This window comes from Narcine bancroftii, chromosome 7 (assembly GCF_036971445.1).
Source record: "Narcine bancroftii isolate sNarBan1 chromosome 7, sNarBan1.hap1, whole genome shotgun sequence".
Classification (NCBI taxonomy): domain Eukaryota; kingdom Metazoa; phylum Chordata; class Chondrichthyes; order Torpediniformes; family Narcinidae; genus Narcine; species Narcine bancroftii.
The window spans coordinates 72,194,942-72,219,888 of NC_091475.1; the positions used below are offsets into that span (position 1 = coordinate 72,194,942).

At 41.2% G+C, this 24,947-nt stretch overlaps 1 long non-coding RNA gene across 4 annotated transcripts; it reads right to left on the bottom strand.

The window, feature by feature from the left end:
- Positions 1-821: 821 nt before the first annotated feature.
- On the bottom strand, positions 822-24,629 carry LOC138739009 (uncharacterized). 4 transcript variants are annotated; one of them, XR_011341950.1, is made up of 5 exons: positions 23,202-23,411; positions 14,632-14,776; positions 13,148-13,275; positions 9,753-9,794; positions 822-1,183 (listed from the first exon to the last, which is right to left on the bottom strand). It is a non-coding gene; the product is annotated as an uncharacterized lncRNA (long non-coding RNA). The 4 variants fall into 4 exon arrangements; XR_011341952.1 differs by lacking the exons at positions 822-1,183; positions 23,202-23,411 and adding exons at positions 6,644-6,724; positions 24,460-24,629; XR_011341949.1 differs by lacking the exon at positions 822-1,183 and adding an exon at positions 6,644-6,724.
- Between the last annotated feature and the right edge of the window lie 318 nt (positions 24,630-24,947).

Here is a 24,947-nt window from a genome sequence, read left to right on the forward strand (position 1 = left end):
GCGCCGCCACAAAACAAAATTTTATCACTTAACTCAGTCAAATTATAACACGCAACCTCAAGCCACTGGCAAATTCACTTAACCGGCATCTAACAATCCCTACAGGTGCCCGATCGCAGGGGTTTTACTGTATAACAATTTTTAGATGTTTAAAGCCATCAAGATACAGCACAGTAAATGGCCCTGCAGGCCATCAAGTCTACATTGACTATTAACCATCCATTTGTATTAATCCAGGCCTAACCCATTTTATTCCCCCAAATACCCATCACCCGGAACCCCAGCAGGAAACCCATAGCCACGGAGAGCGCGCGCAGGCAACATCTGAGGTCAGAATGGAATCCTTTTTACTTTTCCTTTCATTTTATTCCCTTTTTAACGTCTGCTCCTTCGCTCTCTTTCCCTCCTTCTCTTTTTGTCTCCTTCTGTACTAATTTGACATGAAGTTTACCTGTCTGACTGCTCGAGATCTATCAACCCGATTGTTCCAGGGGATATCCTGTTACTTGCCCCATTGAATCAGATGCCAGACTTCCTATTTCAATAACTGCAATGTGACAGCTTGCAGTTCCCAGAAAATTCCGTCCAAAAGCTGTTGTAATTAACCAGGTAAAAACAAATTCAGCTCTACAGAAATTAAGGCTCAAAATCTCAATTTAAAAATAAAGCAAAGTGCAATGGTCTCCTAACATTTTGGAGTCAAATTTCTGTACCATTTGAAATATTTCATTATTTTCCCAAATGCAAGTAATCCTTGCAAGCAATCATAATAAATGCTGTCATCTCATTTCTTTCAAAAATTGGACTTTTTTATGCAGCGATTGTGGGCTTTATTTTAGCTTGGAGCAGACTCTAATTAAAGATTTAAATCTAAACAAGAACGTGTTAATTAAAAACAACGATGAGCATGTAAAGTTATTTTGCTTTGCTTTCTGCAGCTGCTGTTTTTACATTGTTGTCTTCAGGCGATTTCCTGTTGCTATAGTTGATAGCCTGCCAGTGCCTGCCTTTCAAGTGTCAGTTCTCAAAAAAGTCTGCGGTAATGGTCAAATGTGAATTTATAAGACAGAGCAGCTGGATGGAACTAAACCACCATGTTGCAGTAAGGAATTCGGCTGCTGCTGCAGGAGGCAGTGCTTGCAAAGTTGGTCATTATACTTGAAGTCAACCCTGACCTCTCTCCCTGAAAAGAAATAATAAGATGCAGGGTGTGGTTAAAATTGTTTTTTTTTAAAAAGCATTGGAAGTTTTAATTAAGGATGTGACATGATTCTGAGCTAAGCATTAGAAATGGTTAACAAAGCATCATGTTGATCTCATGTTGTATCTAGGCTGTCTGCTGTACTATGTTGTGTCTCTCAGCTGCCCTTGAGCAGGAAGCCATTGTAAACAAGAACTGAAGCTTAAAACTTGGATATCCTGCATAAATATCTGTGCTAAATAAATCAAGTTAATGTTCACAGAGCATGAAAATAATGAGCTGATATTGCAGGATGGCTGATTCTTCAAGATTGCCTGTGAGTGGAAAGTTGAAATTTTACTCCTTAGGTTTGCACATTGTCAAATGTTCCTCAGTCTGGGCTGCTAGATAGAAGGGTTTTGAGTCAGTGAGCTGATAATGCCAATGCAGTTTCAAAATCAGGCTCCCGCTGGCTAGAATTGAAAATGCTCTGGACAACAGAAAGGTTTAGCATTGAGGTGGCACCTTCCACATGTTCGTGAAATAAATATCCTTGGCGCTGTCACATAAGCAAATGTGGAAGCCCAATTGCTCTCAATAGTAAAGGAAAAATACCCACCCCAATCTTGCTGAAATAGGCTTTCCAGTATCCACAAAGTGTCAATCAACTGTCTGAGACAAGCTCATGTTTATCTGGGTGTTGCAGGAAGCTTTTCTGTTATTTCAATAACTGATATGTGGTCTAATAAATTGTTTTCTTTCATAATATAAAACATATTATTCCAGGTTAGGGTAGAGAAACTGCAATTTGCAGATACATTGTGAATTTCTTTCACCTTGTGCATGAGCTTAAATAATTGTTGGTATTGTGACAGATTGTGTCAGAGATAAATTGTGGTGTTTTTTTAGTGCAGGTCACAAACACACACAAACACTTCACAACACAGATCTCATTGAAAATGCCAGAGCTTGGTTTAAGCCAGACAGTCCAGGCTCCGAGTGCCTTTGGAAAAACTTTGAAGAATGCCTATAGAGGCTTCACAAGTAGGTGTTAATTGGACATGCTGTAGAATAATCGGTTATTGTTTTGGAATGTAACAGATGAACGGGCTCGGGAGATTGCGTCCAGTGCTGCAGTCTGAGTGCAGTTTGCTGTTCTAAGAGGGTCATGTGGTTTTCTCAGGCCTAAGAGAGAGAGAGAGAGAGAGAGAATTCAGGTCTACAGTTCTACAGTTCAGCAGCAACAGCTGGGACTGGAACATGACAAGCTGGCAAGCTTGTGGAAAAATCCCATTTTGAAGACAGGTTCTGAGTTCTTAGTTCAGTCTCTACAAGAGGAGATGTCTGGCTGTATAATGTTTCACTTGAAATAAGGGAAATAAAAAGGAACTCTGTGGTGACCTGAAAGAAAGTGATTATCATCTGGAAAATCCTGATGGGGAAAGTTTCTGCGGCAAAACACTGAAGTGGCTGATTGGAAGGTATCAGTTTGTGTCCAACGAGCAACAAATCTTTCTCCAAAAACCGACAAGAACTTCCTGAGCGGTAACCATTTACCTTTCAAGGACCAAAGCCTGGTGAAGATTCATAAATGCTAAATTCTGGGCACAGTAAAAGAATTGACTGATACCAGTGAACTTGGAGGAGTGAGAAGTGAGATTAGACTGTGATTCAAAGAACTTTTCTGAACTTACACATCCATTGCATATGCATGCGCTTAGAATTAGAAGGGGGTTTTAGGTTAAGTTAATAGTAAAAAGTTAAAGTTTGATGCTGCTTTTATGTTTAAAAAAGTTAAAAATAATTTTTGTTGAAGTAACCATTTGTCTTGGTGAATTTCTATTGTTGCTGGGTTTTGGGTTCCTCTGGGCCCGTAACAGTATGAAGCTTAGTAGTAGCTGCTCAAAGTCTCTGCAAGTAAAAATAATTTAATTTTCTGGGGATAGTCAGCAGTTTAAGACAATACAGGCAACTATTAGCAATATTTAAAAAAATACTTGCTGAAGAACTGCAAAAATTTTTACCATGACTGATTAGAATTTTTCAAAACATGCTACAAAACTGTGCTCAATTTCTTTCAATATGCCACCTCCTTGCATCACGAAGCTGAGACAGTAAATGAGACCAGATTTTACAGGCACATGGACTTTTCTGGTGTTGAGGAAGCTGATAGTTAATCCATGCAGCTTGAGCACAATATGTGTTCATATCCCTCTCTCCACCTTCAACCTCAATGCAATGCCTGCTCTCAGCCAGAACAAATAGAATATTGCATTGATAACTAGTGAGTTTCTGTGAGTAAATGTCAATAAAATAGTGAGAAGTTTTTAATCTATGTTGCACAGAAGTGTGGCTGCATCAAAATATTTCAGTGGCTATAAATGAAATCATAGATTTTATTACTGGTATTCTCAAATGGTCCGCAGAGAATGACAGTGGACCTTAACTTGTTCGATTGCCAAGACAGGAAATGTGAGAAACATTTTGATTCCATTCTCATGTTCTTCATGTTCTTTAGTTGACTACATAATGGAAATGTGTGCACGACATCCAGACAGATTTATTATGGTTTTCAGATTGCAGGCCTGTAACGGCACAATCGAGGAATTCCTGCCCCACCTGCAACTTTTTGGAGGAAGCCTGCAGTGTAAACTGTATCAGAAAAAAAAAATCATTGTCGGACATTCACTCTACTGCCGGGACTGTTTCACTCAGGGACTTGCAGTCTAAAAAGACGCCCAGTGTAAACGACCACACGGGTAGTAATTATGTTAATTTTTTTCTGCGATTTTCCCGATATTACAACTGATGGCAATTTTTGCAGATACTCAGTATGTGAAGAAAATAACAGAATGGTTATTAAGAAACGAGGTTCACAGTTAATGTCTTCTCATTAAGTTAAGTTATTCAGTTAACAAGGGAATAAATGGTTTGGATGTGAATTTATTTCAAAAGCATCTAATTTTGGGCAGTAGATTTGGCCAGTCAGTTTAAGGTGGAATCCAAATCATTCATGGCAAAATGTACTCATTGAAACTTGGAGAGAAAATAATTCTTACTATCAGGGTATTTATATTTAAATTTTGAAAGGCATTGTGGACAAATGCTGATAAAGTTGAAAGGCACCATGATTTACATCAGCGTGGCTTTTGACTGTATTCACGCATCATTTAAACAATTTGAAGACGGGAAATTATACACTGGCAAGATCTGCTTGCAAATCATCTCTGATTGATCCAATCTTCAAATCATCTGAACACTTGATAATGACTCTGTTTGTTGGCTGGATTTCTCTTGTGGCTTGGATTTGCTTCACTCCTGGGGCCATCATACAGGTATTACATGAAAAGAGCAAAGCATATTCCACTGGAGGAACTAAGCAGGTCTAGCAACGTGAGTGCGAGAAGAATTGTTGATGTTTCTGGTTGGAACCCTTCATCAAGAATCAGAAGATTATTTTCCTTCTGTGGAAAAAGGTGGCATTGCCAGGGCTGCCACTGGTTCGGACCTGCAGAGATCAGGGAGCAGAGACACAGCACTTCCATGGAGTTCTGACTGCCTGGTCCGATTGCCGTCAGCTCCGTGCAGGCTTTAATCGGCCTGTTTAAGGAGCCGATGGTAATTTTATTTAAAATCTTGTGACTGCGAGATCTGTGACCAAAATGGGGGTACCTATGATTTGGCAGCAGACACAAGCGGTTGCACAATCTGGGGAAGTGGAGGACAGGTTCAGTCACCAGAAAACAGGAGACCACTCACCCAATCTGAGGAGGAGAATCAAAGGAGACGGCCCTCAGGATGGTGACCACAGTGGCAGACTAGAGAGGGCTTCTGTGGCTGAGGAACACACAGGTGGCAGCCTCTCGGTGACTCGAGGAGAGGAACCCACGCAGGCTGTGGGCTGCTGGAGACTGCGTTCAAGGAACTCACACCAGGCAACGGACTACAGGTGACTGCTGGAGACTGGTTGATGGAGTACTCCAGGTATTGGAGCCAGCATTTGAGAGGGTGCCAAGGCCAATGAAAGTTTCCTAATTTGCATTGGTTCGGATCTGGAGCTCGGCTTGCCAATGGTTTGCACTGGACTCTGTGTGGCTGTGGAGGCAGCAGGAGTGGTGTGGAGTGGTCGCTGGGGGGGAGGCTCTCTTTTGCTTCTCTTTCTCTGGCTGCAAGAGGCGCTTCAGGCCATTGATGATGATGGTGAATCTGTCTGCCTTACAGCAGGCAAAAGGCATTTTCCTGTAGTGACACTTACATTGAATCTTGAACCTAGAATCAATGTGTAACCTTATTATCTTAAAATAAAACCATTGTGGGGATTGTTTTGGAATGTTGATTGCATATTGGTAGACTGTTTTCTCCTGTTGGGGAAATGAGTCAACACTGACCAAAGGAGCATGTCATTTGAAGTCCTGCCCTCTAGAGGCATTTTTTATGTTATAACGCTACCTTAAAGGTGGCTCAATGAAAAGAAGAAAAGTTACATTTACCTTTTTATGGAAAAGACCTGTAAGGCTTATCCAGTGTTAGTTTCTTACTGAGCAGTGTTGGGAACTGTTTTCTGGAGGCAGTTGCATCGTCCGTCGCCTTGACGTCATCCATATGCAGTGAGAAGGGAAAGCAGCGCATACCCAAAATGTCGACCGAAGAGCAGGGAAGAGCGCTGGTGGAGATCTGTTCAAGGAGCCTTAGGACTCAGGCGGAACATAATTATGGTGTAGGGGATTTTAAAAATCCTGCTCCCTGGGTCGCGGACTGATGACATCATTGGCCCACCCCCTTCACAGCCGCTTTTAGCGGCATTGCCTTCACGGAGGAGGTGTAGAGTGTCTCTCTGCCCCTGACTCTACCCTAGTAGGCGGATTGGAGTTAGTCTCCTGAATCCGGCCCTTGGAGCTTTCAACAAAGGTGGAGAAGATCCGATTTACATTCGCTTTTGCTTCACTATTACTCCGTGAGGCTTGAGTGTCTTGTTCCTCAACGATCTGAGAGTACCTAATCTTCAGTTGCACATTTTCCACCAGGAAATAAACAACTTTGGTGATGTATCTATACCCTGCTGTTTGGTTTGTCCTATACGTGTACCCTACAGATTTGGGTTGTGGGGCATAGTGACTAGATGTGTGGACAGGGTGAAAGATGCAGTGGGAGCAGACAATCAAGGTGTAAACAGTGATTGGCAATGTAAACTGAAATGAGGAATACTTGCTGCAGCAAATGATGTAAATTGTTAACAGCTTCCAAAAATCTCCACAAGCAAATAGAGGCATTTGTGGCTATTTCATGGGGATATTGTTGCAGGAGATAGAGTAGTTACAACACAGAAGCGGACCCTATGGTCCACAGAGCCTGCACTGGCCATCATATGCCCATTTTATTCCCCTTGTATCCTCATTGCCCCTCCCCAGATTATAACCCTCATATTCACACCAACAATGGGTGCTTAACCTGCACACTTTTGAGATGTTGTAAAAGACCAGAGCACCTGGTGGAAATCTGCGTAGTCGCAGGGAGAATGTGCGAATTCCATTCCACAGTCAGGACCTGAGTAAAAACAGAAACGTCTGCAGTCACTGTGATTGAGGTAAAAATACTCAGAAATGCTGGAGGAGCTCAGCCAGTCTCGAAGTATCCATAAGAGGCCGGAGCTCTTCAATGTATAAGCAAAGAACAGGAAGATGTCAGAATAAAGACTGGGTGGGGAGGAGTCAGAAGGTCAAACAGTGTACATTATATAGCAAAGATTTAAAAATACATAACCAATGTCTCAGGCTTGATCCCTTCATCAAGTCTGCACCTGAGGTCTGGATTGAAATGGGGCCGCTGACACTGTGAAGTAGCAGTTCTACTCAGGATGATATTGGGCCTTATCTTGGCCTCTGATGCAATTTAAACAGTCTGGTCACCTTTAATTATATTTACCTTTTTTTTAGAAAAGATGTATATATTGAAAGAATAAGGGCAGTTACTGCAACGCCCATCAACACCAGCAATCGCAACCAGGGTTTGAATCCAGCACTATCTGTAAGGAGATTATAAATTCTCTCCATGTCTGCGTGGGATTTTCCCAGGGGCCCCAGTTTTCTCCAACCATTTCAGGTCTATTGGGTGTAAATTGGGCGGCATGGGTGCATGGGCCAAAATGGCCTGTTACTGTGCTGTACGTCTAAAATTAAATTAAAAAATTTAAAAGATAGAGGATATTAGAAGCAAAATAACATTTTCTGTGTATAGCTATAGCGACCGCTACAAAGAAACACACACACACACACACACACACACACACACACACACACACACACACACACACACACACACACACACACACACACACACACACACACACACACATAGAGTGAGGCAGGTTAAGCTCACTCCTTTATTAGGGTTGGAAAGGCTGCTTTTATACTGTTCAAGTTCCCGCCGTTTTTGATGATTGACTGAGTCATCCATATGAATAACAACAGTGGGCGGGAACTTCCATGCATATGAATGCCCTTCTTCCCCAGCCTGTTTCTGCTGAGTTAGCTGGGTAGCATGATCAACGCCATTTTAGGGCTGTTGGTCTGATGCTGCCCCAGCTTCTACCCCCGCCGGCTCGTTGTCCTGGGAATCGCTTTAGCGATTTCTGTCCACATCTGCTGCCACGTAATGTGCCGGCCCGATCTCTGCAATTGCGGGTTGCCACACAGCTAACCGTCCTCAACTTTTATGAATTGAACTGAATTGTTATTTGTCACGTGTACAGAAATACAGTAAAACTTAGTTTTATCTGCTATCCAGGCAATCCAACTTACAAGGCAGAATCTACCATATCAGTTAACCAAATACATTTATGAAGTTGCATTATAACAGTAAAACAGTGCACGATATGGAGAATATACTAAACAATGCAGGGAATTGAGAAAGGTCTAATTATAAAAGACAGTGTAAGACCTAATCAGTAGTCTGATAACATTAGTAAAAGCATCTTTGAATCCAGAGGTTATGTTCTCAAGCACATGAATCTTCTGCTCATTGGGAGGGGGGTGTGTGGAGAAGGGGTGAAGAGAGTATCGTTGGGGCTTTATGAGTTGTTTATGATTTTAGCGGCTCTCATGAGACAGCGAGAGTTATTGACACCGTCACTGGAGGGGAGACAGTTCTTTTGTAATGGACTGAGCTCCGTTTACCGCTCGATTGTTTCTTGTAGTCTTGGGCAAATCAGTTCTCAGATGCATCATTCCAATTACAACTGTAGAGGTTGTAATTTGGAATAAGATTGATCGAGTGATTAGGATTTGAGAGAGTGCCGAGGGCAAGGGGATGCGAGAAGGTGCTGAGGTCCTCAGGTGCAGAAAGTTTCTCGGGCATATTGGAAGCTTGGATCTGGCCATAGAGTGAACAGGAGTCTGTGTGGCGGCAAAGGTGGCGGGAGCACTGGAGGCAAATCCACGGAGCCACAGTGTCTTGAAGGGACTCTCTTTTGTTCCCCTTTCTCTTATTGTTCTGGGCGATGGGCAGTGGAAACTCTTTGTTAGCCTTCACAGAAGGCTAAAGTTGACATGCATCTTGTATATTACACTTTTGAATTATTGCATGGCAATGAAAGGAATTTTTAACCTTGAACCTTGTTTATCACTAAGACTCATGCTCCTGAAGTTGAAGCCCTGAAATAATATCTTGAGGGGGAGAGGGGGGAGCTGATGAAATATGAAGAACTTTAAGAAAAAACTTCATTATTTGTTTCACTCATTTCCAACTGAATACTCAGGTTTCCTGTTGGTTGGTCCTTGGATCAAACATGAACTGATGTCCGTGATGTACGTACCTCGCACATTGACACTGGAACTCTGGTAATAATGAGCAGAAATTACAACTGCTGTGTGACATCTTCACAAAAACACAGAAAAACCATTCAATTTGCATTGAATCAAAGACTTAATTAAATTGCCCAAAAATATCCAGACTCAAAGTTGTGGCTATTTTAAAATGAACTGATTTAGGCAGGTGTTTAGCAGAGTGGTTAGCGCTTTGCCATTACAGCCACAGTGACTGGGGTTAAAATCCGGTGCTGTCTGTAAGGAGTTTGCTCGTTCTCCCCGTGTCTGTGTGGGTTTTCTCCTTGTGCTCCAGTTTTCTCCCACTCTCCAAAAATGTTTGGGGTTGCACGTAAATTGAGGTGTAATTGTGCGGCATGGGTTTAAATAGGCAGAATCAGCTTCTACCAAATTGTAAATAGAAAAATATATTTATTTTAAGAGGAGAATTGAAGGGATTTTTGCTAACAGAGCACCAATTAAAAATAATCTTGTGACAGGGATTTTTATGCTAATCTCTGTCAATTCCTCAGAGCTTTACAAGTATTCCCCCCCCCCCACCCCCCCACAAAGTTACTCATGATTATTATTGATACCATCAATAAATTGGTATACTTTTAAAAAATTTAGACAAACAGCACGGTAACAGGCTATTTCGGCCCAATTTTCCTGCATACTCCCCAGGCATGAGGAGAACGTGCAAACACATTACAGACAGCATGGGATTCGATCCCCAGTCCCGATCGCTGGCGTGGTAAAGGTGTTGCACTCACCTCTGCACTAGCCGTGCAACCACTTGAAGCTGAGGCAGAGGTCTGGTGGAAACAATCAGACATAATTCTCATCAGAGAGGAAGATGTATTCAAAGAATTGTAAATATCTATTATTTTATTTGGTGTTTAGCCTTAAAAATGGATATCACAAAAAAAAGCTGCTCAGTTCTGCTTTGACTACCTGGACCACAATGTCTTAAATAAGGGTTTTATTTTGAAATAGTCATAGTTTAATTTTAATGAAAGAGGGAGTTCCAAAATAAAATGCTCCTGTATTTTAACATGAATTATTATCGATACATGTTTCTAAAGTTTAGAGTCATTGACTCACAGTGAGCTACACCTTGGAAACAAGTACAAGACACAAACAATCTGGAGAAATTTTCTCTCACAAGTTTGTGTACTGCACTCGACCCCAGCATCTGCAGACTTTCTTGTTTAACAGCCCCTTTTTTCCTGCTGAATCCGCATCCACCATTAAATTCAGTGCAACATATTTGCTGTAAACCCTTCTCAAAAATTTAAGTTCTTTAAACTGGTTAAATCAGACTACTTTTAGCTCGGGTAATTTCACAGGCTTTTCTCAGTGGCAAGAAGGAGGAATAGATATTAGTTCTACAATTTTTTTTCCTCAAAGAAATGTGATTGAAAAATGAATAGTATTGAAAGTGGAATTTCCATGCGGCCTGACCCATTTGCACACCAGCCTTTTAAAGACATTTTCATTGCAGTTTTCTTGCCTTTGGTAGATTCATCTTGGCAGATTCAGTGGGAATTCTCTGATCAGTATAGTAGTGGAGGCTGCATTATTAAATGTATGTAAGACATGGTTTGATAAAATTTTGAGGAATTCTGGGTCAGTCAAGTGGAGTTCAGCCAACAGCCAGATTGGCCATAATCACATTGAATGCAGAGCTGTCTCCATGGACCAGATGGTCGACTTCTGTTCTTGTGTTCTTATCATCACCTTTAGCTTGAAGTATAGGACAATGGGTTCTCTACTCAGGTTTTTATATCAGGGCTTTAGACCACTCGAAAAGGTTGAAATGAAAATTCAGGGATGGAAGATAATTTAAGTTTGGATGCTCAGACTTTGTTCAGAAGAGGCCAGGAACATGTAAAGTGTCCAGATCCATCATGACTCCATTAAAAATTCAACCCCTTCCAATCATCTTTGGCCCACTGCTCTGTTGAGCCTTCGTAATGTCCTTCATTATGATTATGGAAACTGGTTTGCTGTCAATGGGAAGAATATTAATTGACCAGTTAAATATCAATCGTGTTTTTGATTTAATTTTTATTTGAATTCTGAGATGGGGTATTCTAAGTGATACAGACCTGGTATGAGAGAATAACATTTCATTGAGATAGATCTGAGAATTAGGGTGCTCTTTGACAGAGTATTTAGAGTTGGCTTGGGAGGGATTGTTAGAGCAGCTTGCAGACACACATTTCAAAACACAGAATTTTTGCAGGACACTTGCAGAATGCTTTTTGCAAATGAACAACAAAGTATCAGAATACAGCTTGCCTGGGAGAGCATGTGATATTTGGAGGCAGGGGCAGAACAGTTTTGCTCTCAGAGAGGGAGGGAGTGAAACAGAGAGGAGAAACACAGAAATCAGCCCAGAGGGACAAAGCTGTCAAACATTTGTAAGGCTGTCTGGTCAAAGGAGATGACTGGCTGTCTGAGGTGACCTGAAAGAAAGAGGATCATCTGGAGAACCTTGAAGGGAGCAAGTTTCATCAGCAAGACTAATTGGAAAGGAATCAGGTGCAGATGTCCTGGAACAAAATAAATCTTTCTCTGAAAACCAACAAGAACTCTCCTGAGCGGTAACAATTTGCCTGTTAAGCACCAAAGACTGGTGAATTTTGTTAATGCTAACTTCTGTGCACAGTACAAGAATTGCCTGCAACCAGTGAGATTGGATTGTGATCCAAAGAACCTTTCTAACCTTAAATATACATTGCACACACCTGGCTTAGTAGTGGGGGATTAAGTAGGTTCGGTAGGTTAAGTAAGTAGGTTAAGTAATAAGTTAAAGTTTAATTCTGTTTTCTTGTTCAAATATAATTAAAAACTACTTTTGTTGAAGTAACCCTGTGTTGTGGTGAATATCCATTGCTGCTGGTGTTTGGGGTCCTCTGGATTCTGTATCATTTTATGGGGACTCGTCCTTTAGGATTTGAATATTGCAGTTTTATGATTTATTAGTTGATTGTTTTTTTGCAAGCTATTGTGTCTGGAATTTTTGCAAGCCAACTTAAAACTGGTGCCTGGAAAAACTGCAGCAAAGGATGTTGATACATTTTTGTTACAACCATCACCTGCAGAGCTGCAGAACATGAGAAAAGAGGAACTGATGGTTATTTCTAAGGCATTGAAAATTGTTGAAGTTAAACATTGGATGAGGAATGTACAAATACTTCCAAAAGGATGAAACTGTGCAAGATGCAGTAATGCAGTGGAGGGCATTAATCCATTCAGGAATGTGCAGATAGGGCATAAACCTACACAGAGAGATTCAGGAGTATGGTCTGACAATACCACATCAAGGTTTCTTGACACAAAGGTAGCCCACAGGGTTGTGTGTGATATATCATGCATGTTCTCTGCCAATAAATTTGAACTTGAACTGCAAGTTCAAAGGATATCAAACTGGCCAGATGGATCTGAAGGTAGAGCCGACAGGGGATACGAACCCTAACAGAGATCTTGAGGTAGAATTTGACAGAGAGAATTAACCAAGACAGGATGTGGGTTCCGTTTTGAGTTTCTTGGAAGGACGAAAAATTGTACAAGAGAGATAATAATTTATTCTGAAGGAAATGATTTGCAGCGACAGCCTTTGAGAGGTGCAGATTTGAGTTGTACTTTGACTGGTGGGTTGCCACATGCTTGTTCAATGGTGATATCACTTGGCAACCCTACACTGACAGTTTTAAATTAGGTTTCACTTTATAGTATTGCGCTTTTATAAACAGGAAGATAAAGCCTTGGGAAGATCTGTACCGCTACTTGTTCTTCTAAAGGCAGTTTCATAGAGTTGGAGTCGTACAGCACAGAATCTGGCCCTTCAGCCCACCACCTTTATGCTGACTGAAATCCCTATCTATATTAATCCCAGTTTCCCAGCATTATTTCCATGTCCCGCCAGGCTCTGCTCATTCACATATTTCTCCAATGTTGTCAGCATATATAGGCTGAGGCAGGTGCATCCAGGGAGAGAGCGTGATGACAGGCGGGGAAGGGAATGGAAACAGGGTAGTTATAGTAGCAACAGAGGTCGACAATGGCGGCAGTGTCATTTATTTTTGATTTCCTTTTTAAATTTGACACACCTGTTATGTGGCAGCTAAATGCCACCTGTTATCATGATTAATCTTCTTACCGGCTGTGGTCTTTGGAGAACTTTTATTCCAAAATGGTATCTGAGGTGTCTGTATGACAGGAAATTCTAAGTTTATCGATCTCAGCACACATGGCGATGAACAGTTCAATAGCAATTGAAGGGTTTGACTGAAATAAGAATGCATAATTATCCATTATGTTGCCATTCTTTTAAAAACAAAGACCTGGGGAAGGGGTACTTTGGGGAAATCTCTTGAACAGTCCTGCTGACAAATCAGTGAGGAGAGAGTCAGGTTATCACCCTTTTTTTCAAACCAGTGGCCCCTACAGTGAGCAATAAAATAAATGAGCTTAATTGTGGTCCTTGCTGTTGAGACTGGATTGCTGGTATCTTAAATGGCTTGAATGTAAACAGAGCCGCTCTTTCATTCATTAGTGGGTGTCTGGAAGGAATGCTGCCTTCTTGGTCAGAGGGACTTTGCAGAGGCATGACACTCAGCTCAAGTGGACTTTGAAGTCAGAGTAACAAAAGCATTGTGCAGGAACACCAAGAGGAAGTGGAACAGACAACATCTCCCACTTAACCGCATGTTGAACTATTGCCCTTGAGTGACCAGTATTTCTGGAGCTTGGGTCAAAAGGTGAAGGGAGCCGACAAAAAAAAGTGGCTTCTAAATGAAAGGGAAAATGACAGATTCTTAATTTCTCATCCTTGAATGCCCATAAATACCCAGTGAAAGGACAGCTGTGATTGGATGAGGTAATCAATACTGTTGTTTTGTCTTTTATGTGAATAAGGAAATGGTCCAGTAATTTTTTTCCTCAAAAAATAAGGCTTCGATTATAGATAAAGGGCCGGCCAGTTACTGTTGATCTTTGCTTTGACCTCGTGCCCTCTGCCATCACAGGTGGTGGCTGAGCACAATGGACGCTCGGATGTGAATGCTGCTGTGGGCATTTTACAGAGTCAAAGGTTGTAAATTTATCTATTTATGAGTGTCCTGCCGTGTTCCCATCACTCCAGTGGACAAAGGATGAGTTCTGTGTGAACAAAGTATATCTGCAAACTTCCCTGGTGCAGCTTGTGTTCTTCAAGGTTGTGATGTGCTATTTCCTAAATTTGTTTGAAATTCGGAAATCGGCTGGGCATGGAGCTCTGCAGCTGCAGACAGGCACATAAGGTCGTTTAACAGCAGGCAAATTCCATACCATAAAGCCAAAATATTCAAGCGCATTGATGCACATTTCATGCAATTCTGCTGAACGATGTACTCTAAACTATAAATAAAAGTCAAACAACGATGGACCCTGCTGAGATTATTGGTTTAATTGATCCGTCCCACACTTTTGTTTGCTTGTCTTGGCTTCTACTAACATCTGGCTATGATCATTTGAGTCAGATCAAATTGTCTGCCAGTGTATTAATGCAAAGGGCAATCATTTCTGGCATTACGGAGATCCACAAAATTGGGTTAGTTTCAATTCATTTTACCTCAAGTTGATGCAGTCTGATGCATCATTTACCTTGATATATCCAGACAGGGTTGATGATTCCTTAGCACGTCATTGTCAATGCTACTCGGACCCAGGCTTTGTGAGTGTTGCCGTCTTGTGGACCAATTTGTTCTGCTTTGAACTCCCGACCATGGAAAATGCTCCAAGCATCACCCTGAAACAGTAAACTGTCATCAGGGAAAATATCCATGCCCAAACAAAAGCTTCAGTATACTTACGATACACAAATAATTCCATGAATACTGTAGGAATGTTCTAAAGCATCAGGTAGAGAGAGAGAGGAGAGGAAATAAAATGCAGAAATAACTTACATTTTAAATTCACAAGATTATGAAATCATTAAGGGGAAGATGAAATATTAATCATAAATATATTATCTCTTCATTTCTGATCCATTTACACTTATGGCAGCTCAAAATTGCGGGCCCACTTCCATTCCTTCCATTGGATGGTGAAAAATATATTTTTTTATTTATTTGGGATATTCAATGTAATAAAGCATGCCCAAAACATTTCGAGAAGTAGACAAAATTTGACAAGGTGACACCCACACACGGCGATATCAAGACAAGTAATCGATGAAAAGAAGGACACATATTCAGTATATTTTTTGAGTCTTTTGCCAGCCTTTTGTAATGCTTTGACAACTACCTGTACGGTACAACTCCGGTTATCCGAAATCAGATTCTCCCAATTCCTCATTGATCCGAAAAATGTTTTTGAAATTTCAGATCAATGACGATGTCCGAAACAAATCAGAAACCTTCATTTATCCGAAAAGAAAATTCAGAACTGAACTGACCAGGGATGTCAGGCTGCTGGTGTCAGTGGGGTCATTGGGCTGCAGATGGCAGCACGGACCTCAGCGGGCAGGTGTCGGTGATCAGCAGCGGCCAGCATTTTTCTGGGTGAGAATTAAATGTTATTTTAATGCTTAAAAAGCCTTCCCTTGTTGTTTGTTGTTGTTTAAACACTGTTACAAGTGATTTGCTGTTGCTACTGTGCTGTTTTTAAAAAAATGAGCAGTTCTCCGAAAAAAAAATCAGAGGCCTGGTCCCAACATTTTGGATAATCGGAGTTGAACTGTAAGAAGCAAGGTTACTATTACAATATGGATAATGTGCGGCCCAATTGGGATGTAGCAATTTCCCACAAGAATGACCAGATAATTTATTTATCATCAGTGATCAGTGAGGGACAAATATTGTTCAGGGTTTGGAGTTAGCTTGCCTGTTCTTCTCTGAAGTAGTGCCATGGGGCTTTTTTACATCAGGCTTTGCAGGTGACCAAAGGCTTGGCTAAAGAGTTAGTGTCCAAAAGCCTGAATCCCTGATGTAGGGATGTGAGTTCAAATCTCACAACAGCGAGGAACTTTAAATGGAAAACAAGGCCTCGAGATCTGTAAAGGGTATGTACATTCTCCTTGTGTCTGCATGGGTTTCCTCCAGGTGCTCCGGGTTTGACTCGCCCTCCAAAAAATGTACGGGGTTTGTCGGTTAATTGGGAAGCATGGGCTTGTGGGTGGAAAGGGCTGTGTTGCAACTTTAAATTGAAATTGAATTAACAGTTGTCATCATTAAAGGGAATCCACAAACCACTGGATATTATTTTTTTAAAATTTTTGGTTCGGAGGTTCATCAAGAAAAGAAATCTATCCTCTCACTCCGTGCATATACCTCCGATAGGTCGATTCTAAGCTTTTTTTTAGTTTGAGTGTAGTTTTGGGCAAGAAATTGCAGCATGTCCAATAAATGAATAAAAATGTTTAAGGGACAAACTTAAAGGAAGATGGTGCGACAGAGGTAGAGAAATTTCGGGCAGATGCAGGGAGGGGAAGGGAAAAGGAGGGAGAGGGGAAGAGGAGGGCAGGATATTCTTGAGCTCAAGTGTTAGTGGCAGAGGCAAGGACATGGAGGATAAGATGCCAGGCCAGGAGTTTTAGCAATGTTCTTGTTATGTAGAGTGACAGAGATTGTTGTACTAGATAAGAGGCAAAAGGCTGTTACCCTGCAGTTGTCTTCTTTATTACATGTCTGGAATGAATGCAAGCAATAACTTCAAATCAAACATCCTTTCTGAAAATAACCTGAGCCATTTGAAATTTCCGATCCCTCCTCTTTCCTCAAAGACATTTTTTTCTCTCTCTCTCACACACACCACACATGTCCCCACATGCCAATTCACTGAGACAATCCATCCCCTCGAAGAGCTTATGAGAATTTGACAGAAATATTTCTCATCCTATTGAGCCTTTATCACTTCTCCCTACATGTTCCGTCTGCTTATTGCTCCAAACTGAAATCTGCCTTGTGTTTTGCAGCAAATCTTGCAATCATCGCAAGGTTCTGACAGATGAACTCATACGGGCTCCATCCATTCAGTAAACAAGCAAAATTAAGCATCAAACCAAGGTTCTTCACAGGATTATGATCGCACAAAAAATGGCACCATATATTTAAAGATCTGAGGACAACTTCCCATACGTTTTAGATAGCATCTTCATAATGGAAGGGGAAGTAAAGGGGTGGAGATGTTTAAGGAGTGACAGTCAAAGCTTTAGTGTGTGGTCGGATGGCTCCCAATCGTGGAATGATTAAATCTAGAGATGAATAAACCCCTTAAATAGAGGTTTATCAGACTACAGTTCATTAGGATCATAGGGGAAGGAGATGGATTTGACAGTGAAGATGGCTTTTTTTGAAATTTACTTGTTATAATTCAGGAAAGGAAAACCAAAGAATTAATGTGAAATAGAACATAGGACACTGAGCTTTGAATGGCTCATGGTGTATGGAATATAGGATGGAGGTGGCTTGTTAGGAGTACAAGTCCAGGTGTCAACAGCATGCATAAGAGTTTTATCAGCAGATGAGCTGAGAGGTGGGGCTAGAGGTGGAGATACAGCAAGGTGGCCTGAACACAATGGGATGCATATATCAACCGGGGGTCATAACTGGGAACAGTCTAGTTCAGTTTGAGATACAGGGGAAAAGAGATGGAGCTATCCTGAGAAGCAGCAGAAGTGAGCCTCAATGGAATGTGCATCATGAATATCATGGCCCTGACCAGCCTTTCTCAACTTGTGTTTTTTTGTCTATGTCCCCTTAAGGCTCTGCTCAAAGTTAATGGGCCCATTTCCCTGTGTAGTAGTCGTTTAGTTGGTTTCACCTGTACTTTTTTCCTACTGACTACATAAAGATATTTTATGATTATGTGCTCTGGCCCCCAGTGGGCTGTATGTTAATGTCTGGCATAGACAATAGAGCTGCTGAGAATAGCTGGTATAGACAGTAGATCTGCTGTCTCACAGATCCAGCACCCTGGGTTCAATGCTGTCCTCCAGCTCTGTCAGCATGGATCGCATTCTCCCAAAGACGATGTGATCCACTTCCCTCCCACATCTTAAAGATATGTGGATTGGTTTGTCACTGTAAGTTGTGTTTCATGTGAATGAATGTGGGATATCAGATGGACATACATCGAGAATAAAATGGGATTACTATAGGATTAGTGCTAATGGTCCTTGTTGTTTGGCATAGACTTGGGGAGGGTGAGACAAGGAGCCTCTATTCATCATATTGAATCAATCTTGAACTCTATGAGCAAGACTTGTATGGGGACAAGGAATGTCCATTTTACCTCAGGTATTGAAGCAATTCACTCATCTCTGGAGGGTGCGCTGCTGACTGTGCCAGGACGATTCAATAAAACACATATTATGTACCATCCACAGAATAAAATCAAATAAAATTCCAATCATTACTTCATTTTGCAAAGCTACTGTAAATGATAGGTTTCGAAAAGTCAAGAATTCTTTATGGAATGTGAACTTGGGATTGTCAGTGGTGGTAAGTGTAATTTGTGCCTTTACATTCACTCTCCAATGAATGGGTGGAATGGGAGATAAAATAGCATAACACAACTGTACTCCCGTCCTAAAATTCAGATCCGTTGGAATAATTGGGGATGGAATTAGACTGTCTGGGAAGGGTGTAGAAGTTTGAATAATGTTGAACGAATACAGGTGCTCCTCAATTTACGACGGAGTTAAGTTCCAACACTCCCATCGCAAGTCGATAAAGAATACCGCACCTACCATTTTTTGTTATTAAATGTTGAATACCTTTATTCCACAAGGGAAAAGAATCATTAACGGACACAGCTGAAAACACAATGGGTGTGAAGAATATTTGAAGCATTGAATTAATCGCTGGATGGTGAGGATACTAAAGGGACAGGGTCAACAACTTTACCCTCTTCTGATAATGCTCGAGAACAGCTCGTAGAATGCACGGCGTCATCGGCACTCGTTGAAGGCACTGGGGCATCGGCACTTGTTAATGGTTTAGCAGATATCGTCTTCTTCAGGAAGATTTCAATGTAAATTTCTCTGTAGCAAGCAAGAGCATCCTGTATCTGCCTGTCAACTCTTGCAAATCTCTCGTAATTGACGTCCATTTCTTCTAACATCCATCCGCCACTATTAATAGCAGCGAGCGCCTCGGCCAGTTTCTTTGCTGTGAACTTTATTGGTGCCTCGGGTGTAACTTCTGCTTCCTCTCCCTCAATTTCTTTATTTCTTTCTTCCTCCAATTCAATCAGCTCCTCATTGGAAAGCTCTTCAGCCTCAATGCCAACAAGCTGATTTCCTCTTCATTTCCAATTCTAGCTGTTTCCCAGGCACTAAGATCCTGGTATGCATTTCATCAACAGCAGAATCTTTGCTAAAGTCTTTGAAGGCGCTCACAGATGTCTTCGAAAGGTTTTTCCAAATGCCGTTCATGCATTGCCTTGTGACTTCTTCCCATGCTGCAATAATGTTCTAGACGGCATCTAGAATGTTAAAACCTTTCCGAAACTTTTGTAGTGCTCAGCCACATTCAGTCAATTCTACAGCCTGGGCCAACATTTGCTGTAAATTGTACGCTTTGAATGAAGCTATTGTGCTTTGGCCCATTGGTTGAATGAGTGAGGTCGTGTTTGGTGGCAAAAGCACAACCTTTGCATCAGGATGCATGTCGCCAAGAAGCTGGAGCATTGACTGAAATCAGGAGAATCTTGAATGGGATGTTGTTTTGTCGACAATTTTCTTTTACCTGGGGAATTAAACAGTTCAAAAACCAGTCTTAATATGATGCTAATGTAATCCAGGCTTTCTTGTTGTGGTGATAATAAACAGGAAGCATATGCTTGGTACATTCTTGAATGCTCTTGGGTTTTCAGAGTGGTAAATTAGGGAAGGCTTTAATTTGAACCCTGCAACATTTCCACGGTCTTTGAAGGCCTTGAATCCTGGCCTCTTGTTGAATGTAAGTACGCTCCGGCATACACTTCCTGAGCAAGGCCATTTCATCAACATTCTGGCAAATATTTTTCATCAACAATGATCCTATGCAGCTCTTCCTTAGAAGCTTCGGCATCTTCAGTATTGGGACTTACTTCCTTGTCGCTAATCTTCACATTATAAAAATTATGATGCCTTTTGAAGTGTTGGAACCACCCACCAATGACTTGCTGTAAATTTTGGGTATAAATAGGATCATCAGCATGCTCTTTAAGCCTATCGAAAAGATTTCTTGCTGTAGCCTGTATCATCAGTAAGCTAAGTGGTATCCACTTCTCTCTACGTGACAAACAATCTTTCAATTGGCCCAGCTCTTTTCTTCGTGATGAATTTACTGACGCTGACGATTTCACTGCACTGAATTGTGAAAGTCCTAACTCGCGTGCTATAACCATTACTGGCTTGCCACCTTCATGCTGAACAGTATCTCCGGTTTTGTCTCCAGAGTAATTGTTTTTTTTTCTCACCAGAAGCAGGAGACACACACGGGCGTTTAGTAGACACGGTGGATTGTTTACTGAGCTCTCCTTCACATGATTGCTACAGAGACTGTGAGCATGTTTTTTAAAAATTTATTTCTCACACTATGAACCATATCAACCAAAGTATGTACAGACACTTCTCATTAAATATACACAGTGACATTTTCCCCCTTTTCTCCCCCCTTCCCTCCCTCCCCCCTTCCCACCCCCCTCAAATACCAATAAATATTAAACATACAATAAAACCACACAATGTCTTCACACAAGGGAAAAACAAACAAGAAAAATGTGTCATCTAGTTTTACACACTAAATCTAATCATTTTGGTCTTCTTATCCTTTTAGGAGATGGACGTCCGAGGCAAGTTCTTTCTGTTATGTTCCATTTACGGTTCCCAAATTTGTTCAAACAATCTAACTTTATTTTTTAAATTATATGTTATTTTTTTCTGATGGAATACACTTATTCATTTCCATTTTCCATTATATATTTTTTTGCTACTGCTCAGGCTATCGTAATAAATCTTTTTTGTGCTCTATCCAATTTGAGACCTAATTCTTTACTTCTTGTTATTTAAAAGAAAGATCTCTGGATTTTTTGGTATGTTGTTTTTTGTGATTTTATTTAATATCTGATTTAATTCTTCCCAAAACGTATTCACTTTTGTACATGCCCAAAACACCTATAGACTGTGAGCATGATTAAGTCAGCGAGAGACTATACAGTACAATACTCTTGCGCGATGCTGCCATCACCCAGCATCGTGAGAAAGTAGCGTACCGCATATCGCAAGCATGGGAACAGATCAGAACACAGAAGTGAAAAGTACGGATTTGAACCATCATAACTTTGAAAAGTCATTGGTCGGATCATCGTAAGTAGATGACTATCCATAATATACCATATTTGATGAATTCAATGTGGATCACCAATTTCATCCTCATGGACCTTGTCCTTTTTTATGGGCTTTGTCCTATCTGAATGATTTAGATGATGGTAACATGTTCTTGACTGGAAATTCCTCTTGAGATGTTGACCAGAACTGCTCTTTGCATCAAATGTTTCCCTCAATTATCCTCGCTTGTTACCATGTTCACACTCACTCTTCCAGGTCATTAAGTTACCAAATGCAACACAATTGGAACTCAACTTAAAAGCATATTTTCCCAAGAAAGATGGACACTTTCTGGCAGGACCTTAATGAGAACAATGAATCAGTTGCACTGCCTTCTGCATTGCTAAAGTAAATGGTGTGATTCCAGTAGGGAGGCACACAACTTCATTCCACCTTGTGTCAAGGAGGGTTTCATACTTTTATGCAGCTTTCCATTCAGTGCAATTGACCATCATGTTTTTATGTTTTGGAATAACAGGTTATGTTGTTCCCAATTACAGACAATTTTATCTGTGGCCACTGGAATCACAGTGGACATGATAAAAAAATAACCATGCAAGGTGTTTTTTGAGTGAATCAACTAGATTTACCCTTCAGATTGCACGCAACTTTTTAAAAGCCCGAATCATGTGCTTGACACGCACTGATGCCACATGGCCAGTTCGATGCCTTCTGGGAGTTGTAGTGCTGCCATAGCGCCACTACATGCGACCCCCCTTCCCCACCCTCCCCCAAATTGGCAGAAAGGTTTGTCGACGGACTGTTGGCTGCTGCAATGGGGAAGACGTCCACATAAGTTGGTTTAAGCCTGCCAATAGTGAAAAACTGTGGCTTCTCTTTCCCTACAGGACATACCATATACACATAATAAAAGTGCTTTTAAAGTGTCATACTTTCTGGAATGTGGTGGATCCTGTAGGAAGTCGCTGACCCTCTTAGCGACGCCCTGGTCCAGGGCACTGCCAAGATGGTAATAACGAGTGGTGTCTAATTCGACTTTGCAAAGGTGAAATTGTGCTTCAGCCTGTTGGAACCACAGTTCAGGCCCAGCTGTCCAGAAAGGTGGCAGTTTCATAGCAATGACTGCAGAGTCCATATTTATCCAAAAATATGTTTTTGGACTCGTCGGGGTCACCAATTGTGGCCACTGGAATCACAGTGGACACGACAAAATAACCACACACAAGGCGTTTTTAGTGAATCAAATGGATTTACTCCAGATCAAGTGCAACTTTCTAAAAGGCAGAATAATGTGCTTGACCCACGCTGACGTCATCACGCACTGACATCACATGGCCAGTTTGATGCCTTCTGGGAGTTGTGGTGCTGCCATAGTGTCGCTACATGTGATTCAAATGCTCTCATTTATTCTGCACGTTCTTTTGATGAACACCAAAAGCAGCTATAACAGCACAATGCTGTTATAGCACCAGTTATGGGGACCCACGTTGTCTGTAAGGAGTTTATACGTTCTCCCCGTGTCTGTGTGGGTTTCCTCTCACCTCCAGAACATACCGGGGGTTGTAGGTCAAATGGGTGTAATTGGGTGGCAAGGGCTGGTGAGCCAAAAGGGCCTGTTACCGTGCTGTATGTTTAAATTAAAATTTTTAAATTCAAAAGGCTGGGTGTTTAATATTCATTAAAGAAGCGATGAACTATCCAGTTAATTGGTCAGCAAGAATCATACAATTCATGACTAAAAACAAGCTATTCTACAAAGCTTTGAGAAAATGTTCTCTCCTCCATTTCCATTTACAGCACAGCACAATATTAAAACAGGAGCCAACTGTCTTTGCTCAATGCTCTCTGGGCAGCTGACCTTGACTCCTGCTCACATTAATCCTAGCATTTTACTCACTTAAATTTATTGCGATTTAGCCATTTAAGCTTGCAGGTGAGTTGCCATTTGTTTTTCTTTGGCCACCCTTGCCCTTTCACTGCTCTGATCCATTGACCTGGCCCCCATCTGTCATTTGGCACAGGTGGCAACTTGAGGCTTGTGGTGACCCAATGGGTCAGCTGTAGAATTCCTATCCACACCAGCCAAGTGTCCCATCCTGTTTATACAATGCCCTCCCTGGAGGCCAAATGAACAGTAAAAAGATAAGTTGCCCGGGAAACAAAGACGATCAGACCTTTTATTCCAAGAGGTCATCATTTCTTATGTAAGAAAATGCTCTTGTTGCCATGACTGCGAGAAAGACAAAGAGAAAATAGAAGCTGGACTATGGAACTTCCCAAAGTAATTTGCACAACTGACAGTGGTTTACAGGAACTCTTTGCTTGAGTGCATTTATAGGATTTCAGTTACAAGACTGATCCTAACCATGTGCTGATACTTGGTGTTCAGGTCTCTTAAGATGTGTTTCCAACATGCTCAGATTTACAGGACCTAGTTTTACAATCATTTCAAAGAAGAATGTGCTCATTTCAAAACTGTATGATTAAGCACTCCAAGTCTTTGCTGAAGTAACTCTGGATTCAGGAAGAAAAAAAACAAACTAACATGAATGATGCCCAGCAGCTGCTGAAATAATAACGAACAGGAACTAAGCCTTCTCAGGTGCATTGCACTTGTTAATGTGTTGATAGCAGTAGCACACTCTGAACACATTCCAGGATCACTCAGACAAGACTCAGCTTCTATTATCAAAACCACAACATTTGAATCCCACTATTATGTAGTTAAAAGCTGAGTTTCATTTTTAACTGTTTTTTTTTGTTAGAAAAAGCTCAGGGCTGGTTTCTTGTCAATAGCTGTCATCAGAAGTGAAAAATTAGAAACTAGCTTTGCATGGGACTTAACAACAAATAAACAGCCATTTAGCTCAATGTGAACTTCCTCCCGCTTGCCTAATTCCAAAAGAAAATCATTCCACTGACTTCTCATTCCTGGTCAGATTCAGTTTCTTCCTGAACGCAGTTCCCTGTGATTGCAACCTCCACATTCTGAATGATTGTTCAAGACATTTCTCCTGAATTCACTGTTGGGTTAAATCTCTTCATGATTAATTTGAACTTTCCACATTCTAACATCTTCTTTGTGTTTACTTGGTAAGCAGACTCTTTTCCTGTTGTGAATGCATCCCAGAATCTGCTTTCCAAGAAAATCTTACCTTTGGACTGGTGGCAGTGATCTTACTTCAGATTCCAAAGCTGTAACACTTTGTACAGTCATCAAGAGCAGAGGGAAAGCCCTGTATCTGAACCCGAGGGGAATGTCCATTGGATATACCTATGCCTGGGAGCTGTCAGGAACACTGCACTTTCCTCTTCATGGGCACTGATGTACTATCAGTAATCACAAAAGGCTGAAGTTGTGAAACTTTTATTAACTAAAGACTGGAATGACCATCAACCTTATTGACTGGTTGAAGCTGAGAGAAAGGGGGAGCATGCAATGGGCTATGGGTAGGATCCGTCTCGGGATGCGCGTCCAGCTGGCAGCAGCCAATCATGGCACAGGCAGTATTTTTGTGTGCAAATATCTAAATAAGTGATACAAGTATTGTATTAAAATATTATCCAAGTTGTAACAGTTGTTAATTTTCAAGGAAGTAGACATCTTTGCTCTGAAGTTCCTTGTGTCCTCCTGACATTATTA